General features: G+C 40.8%; 1 protein-coding gene across 1 annotated transcript in view; it reads right to left on the bottom strand.

Annotated features, from left to right (window-relative positions):
- The window catches only part of POLE4 (polymerase (DNA-directed), epsilon 4, accessory subunit), a 19,389-nt gene that overhangs the window by 2,921 nt on the left and 7,645 nt on the right, over positions 1 to 8,823 (bottom strand). The window lies entirely within an intron of this gene.

Raw genomic sequence — 8,823 nt, 5'->3', positions numbered from 1 at the left:
GTCCCCAAAGGGCCCAGCACGCCGGGAAGAGAATAGGGAGCGGAATTTGGACCAGCTTCAGAGAGAATTAGATGCCCTGGAGGGAGCGGTAGGACTTTGACAGGCAGAAAAGGAAGGAATTCAGTCCGGACAGAAACCACAAGAAGAAAGTATACAGTCTGGAAAACGTGACGTGGCGATCACAGGGCATCCACATGTACTCGGTCATGAGTTGCATCATAGCATGGCTTCTCAAACTTTGTTCACAGGATCCCATTTTACTCTTAAAAAATGTATTGAGGACCCCAAAGTTGCCTCAAAATGAATCCTCTCTGCAAAAGACCACTGCCTTTTCAGTTGTGCAACACGCACCAAACCCACTTACCTGGATTGGTTACATGAAGACAATAGTTTTGTCCCTGGCCCGGTGGCTCAGTTGGTTGGAGTGTCGTCCTGTACCCCAAAAGGTTATGGGTTTGATTCTTGGTCAGGGCACATACTTAGGTTGCAGGTTCAAGAGGTAACCAATGTTTCTCTTTGACCTGGATGTTTCTCTCTTTCTCTCCCTCTCTCTAAAATCCTCCGGTAAGTATTTAAAAAAAGGAAATAGCTTTTACTCCATGGACCACTAAAAATGGTCCTCAGAACACACCCCCCAGTGGTCCCCACACCACACTTTGAAATGTGCTGGCATAGAAGAAGAGTTGATATTTGCAATTACAGGTTTCTCCTAAGGCAATTCTGTTTTAATAGCTCTCATTTTTTAAGCACTTACTATAGGCATGGTTCAAAGTGTTTTACATTTATATGTGGCATATTGACTTACATTATTTTAATAACACCCTGTTTGAAGTAGGTAATATTTTAATCTTGTTTTATAGTTGAGAAAATTGAGACAGATGGTTAATTCACTGAGGAATAGAGTGAAGAAATAAAGTGGAGTCACTATAGTCAAGTTGTTAAATTTCTAAAGTCAAATAGGTTCAAGTGTGAGGAAACAATTATAGTCTTATTTTAACTAACCTGGGAACTTAAGCTTTTGAACTTTGCAGTCCTGTATCAATGCCCGGATATACATCAAACCTCCAAGTAACCTGATTACCCCCTGAAGGACTAAGGAAAGAATATTCCCGTATCCAGGCTTGCTAATATCCAAACTGTCTGACATCCGTTACCCAGACCACCAGTCATCTTCTAGAATATTACCATCTTGGACCATCCAGCAGCTAAGAATTCAGGATGGATTCTCCTCAAGAATGTACTCTTACTCTTAGCTTTTCTTTTTGCTTCAGAACACTCTGAATAATGCCTAATTGTGTTTACAGTTTGCAAACCCTACGGCCCTTGAATAAATCTTTATCATTTGTTTCTAGCCAAAGCCTCCTGATTTTATTATGCTTGGTTGACGTCACCCACAGGGTAATGTGGTGCAGCCAAGATGAGGCTGAATTAGATAATATCTGATATCACTCTCCATTCCAAATGATGTAAACACTACTGACTGGATTGGCAGAGAGGCTCCACTGCACCAGAGCAAGAGGTTTGGCCAAGATTACAATCTTCAGATTGCCTCCTTTAGGACCTCAGTCCTGAGTCCACCTTCAGATTTCGTTTGTGGATGCTCCTGTACCTAGAAAGCTCCACATAATGTGTGAAAGCGTGGTCAGGTTCTTATGTCACCTTGCAGTGGAACACTTCATGGAGAGTATTTCAAAGTAGGTAAGTACTAGTGGCAGTGTTATGTGAAGTGCTGAGGTCCCAGAAAACCTCAGTGTATAATTTGTGGATTCCAAAGTAATAACCTGGAGGACTGGCTGTGAAAGACATGGGTTTATAAGGACTCACGTGTGCCCTGGTGGCAGCCAACCAGTGAAATTTACCACCGTACCAGCTGCCACTGGTGAAGTTGTCCCGCTAAGTACCATCGGGCCTGTGGACAGGCCACACTAGGGGCAGCTGGCCAATGCTATTGGTTTGCTGCCACCACACAAGGTTTTATAGAGTTCAGAAAACAAAAACAGGGCATGCAGGGAGAGGTACACAGATGCAAATAGTAGTTGGTTACAATCCAGGCTCACATCTAGCAGTTTCTCTTTGGCCTTTCTTCAACCAAGTTGCTGGTCAGGTTCCCAAGGTCTCACAGTCTGCTTACAGATGGCCTTCACTTTATTTCCCAGAGTTTGGGACGGGGAGTTGGAGCAAGGGAAGGGGCCCATGTGCCCATTTACCATACAGGAGGCATAAATTCTGAGTTAACACAGTACAGGTTGACCACTGTGTGGGCAGGATTCATTAAGACTGCCTGAAGGTTCTAAGTCAAATTGGTTTTTAAAGGGCTCTCTCTTTACCCTCCCCTTCTTCCCAGTTTTCTCTTATTTATTTATATTTTCCCTACCTTTCTTCCATTTCCCTCTCTTCCCCTCCCCCTTTGCCCCACAATGTTTATTTTCTCATCACATGAATATTTTGTCACTTGGCCTACCCCCATACTCCTTTCCCTAGTTTTACTATAACTAACAGAAAGAGCTGATATAGGCCACACAGGACTTCCTGACTATGAGCACCGAAAGGCACTAAATCGTGTTAAAGGCAAAGAACAGAGGAAATAGAAAGACGAAGGTCAAAAAAAGCCACACACAAAACAAGTTTGCATATCAATATATATTGGCTAAAAGGCTAAAATTATCTTTAAAAGGCTTCAAGAAGAAAATGCAGAATAAGAAACGTCATGTGAACATTTTCTGTAATAAATGAATGGTTCAAGACAACTTATCATCTACCCTCCTGGGGTAAGTGTTCTATCCAGGAGATGTGTACTCAAAGGAAACCAATAACCCTTCAATTTCTAAATTATTTTTTAAATTAATTATATGTGTTGTTAAAATATAAAAGTCAACTGAGTAAATTTTAAAGATCTGATTGGCTGTATTTAACAATTTGAGAATTGGGCAGCATCCAACCTAGTAGATAGAAAGGAGCTCTGAGGGGCTGTACAAAATGAAAGACTTTCATAGGCAGAAGAAAGCAGGCAAAGAAAAGCGGTTGGTTATTGCACGATTCCTTTCCTTTCGGGGATAGCTGGAGTCTACCAGGCAGATTTCCTAACTAGTGCTGATCAGGCGATTCCTGATTGACGAATTTGAAATCCCATTTCTGTCAGAGCCGAAACTGCCTCAGTTGGGTGATGTGGGACTTAGCGTAAGTGACTCCTTTTGGGGCCTGTTGTCCTATTTTTAAAGTGTTAAGTAACAAAATTCAACTGAGTACATTTTAAAGATCTCATCGGCTCTATTTGGTGATTCATGAATCAGGCAGCATCCAATCTAGCAGATAGAAAGCAGCTCTGAAAAGCTGAACAAGGCAAGAGATTTTTATAGAGCAAAGTGAACAGAAACAAGAAAGAGCAAACCGAACAGAAACAAAGTTAGACTGGGCATTTGCTGATTGGTTAAAACAGGGTTACTTATATGGAGCAAAGGGAGGTCTTGGAACCAGGTTAGATAACTTGTGCTGAGCAGCAAGCATTGATTGGTTGATCTAGGCCTTCCTTTTCTGTAAGAGCGGAGCATAGAAACTTAGTTAAGTTTTGATTTGCTGACATAGGGCTTCCCATGAACAACTCCATCTTGGACTTAATCTGGTTACTTTTACATACGTACACATATGTATACATATTTGTGTGTGTATATGTGTACATATAAGTATAAATCCATATACATAGACATATACATTTTTGTAGAGCAAACATTAAATAAGTCAAAGGGATAACAGAAGACATGCTAAAGCAAAAAATAAACAATCCATAGGACTGTTTAAAATAGAAAAATAGCCCTGGTCGTGTGGCTCACTTGGTTGGAGCATTGTCCTGTATCCCAAAAGATTGGTTCAATCCCCAATAAGGTCACATATGGGTGGCAACTGATCTCTCTCTCTCTCTCTCTCTCTCTCTCTCTCGATCAGTCAAATCAATAAGAACATATCCTTGGGTAAGGATTAAAAAGGTGGGGGGAATAAAGTATCATGGCTTGGCCATAGAAACCTTGGGATGCAGGGATTGCTCAATCACTTAAAAGTCAAATCATCAGGAAGAGATAGTATATTCAGAAAAAGGAAAGGGAGAAATAAAAGGAAAAGTTTTTAAGTCCTAAAACGATAGGATTAAGTCTACTCTTAATTCAGTGTTTAAAGAAATTGTTTAGCCTGGCTGGCGTGGCTCAGTGGTTGAGCATTTTACAAATATATATTCTCTTACCTCTAGGTTGTCTTTTTATTTTATAGATTGTTTCATTTGCTATGCAAAAACATTTTAGTTTGACCACTTGTTTATTTTTGCTTTTGTTGCCTATGCTTTTGGTGTCAATTTAAAAGAAAAACAACAACAACAAAAAACACGCACACACGCACACAGAAAAAAAAAAGAAAAAAAACTCATTTCCAAAACCAGCATCATGAGCTTGACATCCCCTATGCTTTCTTCTAAGAGTTTTTTAGTTACAGATTTTATGTCTAAGTCTTTAATCTGCCTTGAGTTGATTTTTGTGAGTGATATAAGATTTGGGTCCAATTTCATTCTATTATATATGGATAACCAGTTTTCTCTAATCCTACCTCCTTATGGTATTTCATTGGTAGAGAACATACTCTCCTTTTAAAAAAAATCCCTTTGAAGATACCCCCACAGAAATGGGGGAATGGATTATTCAAGATGGTCAAAGTTCTAACCAAAAATGGCTCCACTTTTCCCTCATCATAATTACCGCCTCTATAAAAATAGTCTGTGGACAGTGTCAAAATTCAGTGCAGACAATCAGCCCAAACTCCAAATTTCAGGTGCGAGGGGAGATTCTCAGTAACCTAATAGCTCATGGGGGAAAGGGCAGGTGGAGCGCATTAAGATCTGAATGCCAGAAGCCCAAGATACTGACCACAGACCTGGTCAGTGAGTGGGGCTGGAGCAAGTATGTCGAGAAGACTCCCTCCACGTTCTGCGTGGAGTAGGGTTCGGTATCTGAAAGAGGAGCCGCACAACAAATGAGAGAAAAAGACACGAGATAATTTTGCAATATTGGGGGACCAGGCGGCAAGTCCCGAAGGACTTCCTCCCGTGCTCAGGCCTCACCAAGCTTTTATTGATCTGGGATGCACCCATAGCACAGCATAGCCCTTAGGCAGGTGACCCCTGGCAACAGGCAGACTATCCCATCAGCAAGGATTTACATAATAATAAATGGGGGAGTAGTTTCAGCTACCACTGTCTGGACAAACAGGTGGCACCTAGCTGCCTCTACTAGGGCTTCAAAGGCACCCAGCCTTCGGGGCGTTCTCTGTCTATGCTTATCAGATAGTGAAGACAATAAACTGTTTCCCACACAAGTAGGACTGGCTCCTGACACAGAAGAACTAGGTCAATGGTTCTCAACCTGTGCGTCGCGACCCCTTTGGCTATCAAACGACCCTTTCACGGGGGTCGCCTAAGACCATTCTGCATATCAGATATTTACATTATGATTCATAACAGTAGCAGCATTACAGTTATGAAGTAGCAACAAAAATAATTTTATGGTTGTCACAACATGAGGAACTGTATTTAAAGGGCCAGAAGGTTGAGAACCACTGAACTAGATGTTGCCTCAGGGGCCCTGATGTTTAAGACTAGGAAGTTTCCTTTTAGAAATACTTAGCTTGCTTGAGAGTTTACCTTGGTACTTGTCTCAGAGAGATAGACACATCAATGATGAGAAAAATCATTGATGGGCTGCCTCCTAGACTCCCCACCCTAGGGATTGAGCCTGCAAGCCTGGGCATGTGCCCTGACCAGGAATAGAACAATGACCTCCTGGTACGTAGGTGGACATTCAACCACTGAGCCACGGCAGCTATGCTAAATTCACCTCTTATCTTGACCCTGCCCTGTATCCTAGAGCAACCTCCCAACAGCCACTTCTAATGTTTCAACCAGGGCTCCTGCATATACCCAAGCACCACTTCACCTGTGTCTTCTGAGTAGACCTTTGCCCTACCTGACTTCCTTCCCAACTTATCTCCCTGGTTGACCTCCCCCACTGTCCTACTTTTTTAAGAGAGTCAGACTCTGATAAGAGAAATTAAACAAATATAATTAAGGATAAACACTCAAATCAAATACTAATGATTATAAATGGAATGAGTTTCTCTTATCTCTTGGCTTCTAGCCAAGTAACTCTCAATTCTTTTTCTCTTTTTTGGAAATCCTAGAGGACTACGAGGTCCTATTGTTCCTTGATTATTTTGTGAATATCCACTTACGTCTTCCCCAAAACACTAAGTTCCTTGAGGCAGAGTTCAAGTCCTACTTCTTTTGTACTCTCCACAGCACCTAACAAATGGCTTCAAAGTAATTGCTTAATAAATGCTTATTGGTTGGTTGGTTTTTGATTAATTAATTTAGAACTTAATTATTCTTTAAGTCAACCCCCCCCTCCCATTTGAAGTCAAAAAGCAGAAACCTAAGAGGGTTAAGGAATTACTCAACTTTTCAACAATTATCTCCTAGGTTCTGAAGTTTTAATTTTTAGTACATTTTTATTCAATTTTTATAATTTATATTTACAAATCTCATATTACATTGTTTTTTCTATTTTTTACCACAAAAATTTCAAACATACAGTAAAGGTAAGAGAATAGTACAATCAACACTCTTATGCCCACATAGGTGTTTATGTGCTTCATAGGCACCTCAAACTCAACCTGGTAACTTTTCCTCTATTGAGACTGGGACTATATCCACATGGTCTCCTAACCAGACACTTGAGAGTCTTCTGGATGCTCTTTTCTCTCCCTCCCAGTGGATTTAGAACCTTCACCCAACCCTGAGCTCCTACAGCACCTGTCTACAACTGTGCTAAACTTACCAGTTTGCTTTCACAACACTGTGGAGATAGTGAACTCATATCCCTTCCTGGGTCAAGCTGGTGGTACAAACCAAAGGATGGAAAACTATGGTCCGTGGGCCAAATTGAAACTGCCATATTTTCTTTTTTGTAAATAAAATTTTATTAAAACACAACTACACCCATCTGTTTATGTATTTTCCATGACTGCTTTCATGTTACAAAGGCGGGATTCAGTACTTGTGACAGAGACCACATGGGCCAAAAAGCTTAAAATAGTTACTATCAACCCTTTACTGAAAAAGTTTGTCAGCTCCTGATATAAATGATGAAGCAGCCATGGGGGTGCAAATTCAGATGACTGGATCTTCCAATTTTCTAAAACTTCTCATTTTGAAATGGCCCTATGGAGCCCTTCAGCCACCTCTGTGTGATCTCTGCAAGAAACCACACACTCCTAAAAAGCAAGGACTCCATCATTCACCTCTGTATCTCTGAGCCTGGCACATAACAGGAAATCACTGTTTGTGGAATAAATATGAGGAGGACTGGATTATCCCAGTTTCTCTCAGTTCTGACATTCTATGGTCTTTATGTCATCTGTGAGCTTTTGAAGAATACTCTAAAAGCTTCCCCATGTCTATCTATTTTAACAAAACACAGATGGTCCTACATCTATGAGAAAAGTGTGAATTTCCTGGGGAGCAGATTCCTTTCTTGAGCCTTCAAAAACATTGGTGAAAACTCTTCCTTCAAACAAACGTTCTCAGAGTAGTTCCACAGTCTTCGGCAACTCCTATCTCAGCATCTCCCGGGACCTCCGTAGGGTCAAGTTGCTGCATTTGAGGGGACACTGGCTGTTCACTGCAGCCAAGCCAGATGGCATGGGATATGCAAGAGAGGAAAAAATGATCCTGACATTGCAGATTTTACCATCTGCCCAAGATAGGAGCACATGGAGAACAACTTAAGGTAGTGGATTCCACAGGGCAAACTATGAAGACTGTAAAGAGCCAGAAAAGGGTAAGATGGTAGTTAAATAAGGTGGTCAGAGAGTTTCAGGTTGGAGAACCAGAATCTGGACAATTGGTAAGATTTGGATAGAAAAATCTTCAGAGCAGGAGTATCACCCAAGGGGCATGCGGGTGGAGAGGACCTCTGGTGTGAAGCTGCTTAAAACCATCAAGCAACAAACTAATCTTTTGCTGGAAAAAAACAGCCAGATGTTCAACCAAGACAATTTGGGTGAATCTATATACTTAAAGGTGACTTTAACAGGGTTTCACCATCATGGAAAGAAACGTACTCTGTCTCATTATTGCCGATTGCACTAACCTTATGCAATCTTGTGCCTTGGGAAGAATTAATCAGTGGGCCAGTTTTAAAAACCAATAAGTGGTAATTAAGATAGAGTTTATCTAAAAATAAAGAAAGTTAGTAATTTGGCATAGCACCAAGATGAGACAAAGGATTTCTGACAAGTGTCCTCAAATGTTTTTAAATAAAGATAGAGACCTTGTTGACTATTGAGGAATTTGGTGAGGCCTTCCTCAAGTATGTCTAAATTAAGAAAATAGGCCCGGCCAGAGTGGCTCAGTGGTTGAGCATCGACCTATGAACCAGGAGGTCATGGTTCAATTGCAGGAGACAGCCAACCAATGATTCTCTCTCATCATTGATGTTTCTATCTCTCTCTTCCTCTCCTTTCCTCTCTGAAATCAATAAAAATAAGTTTAAAAAATTAAACTGATACCACCAATTTATGTATTTGACATGGGCATCATGAATAACATATCACAACCTTATTTCTATGTATCCATATTACCTGCAATTTAACAAATCTGAAATTCAGGTCTTCATTGTCAATGCTGTGCACACTAATTCCTGTTACCTTGAACCACTGAGAAGATAGTCAGCTTAATTGTAAGCCTATAATCTGTCTTCTTCCTTGTCCCAATCCTCCCTCAGAATCAGG

This window comes from Myotis davidii, unplaced genomic scaffold (genome assembly GCF_000327345.1).
Source record: "Myotis davidii unplaced genomic scaffold, ASM32734v1 scaffold210, whole genome shotgun sequence".
Lineage (NCBI taxonomy): Eukaryota > Metazoa > Chordata > Mammalia > Chiroptera > Vespertilionidae > Myotis > Myotis davidii.
The sequence above is the reverse complement of the archived record's forward strand: the minus strand, read 5'-3'. Positions and strand labels throughout refer to the sequence as shown.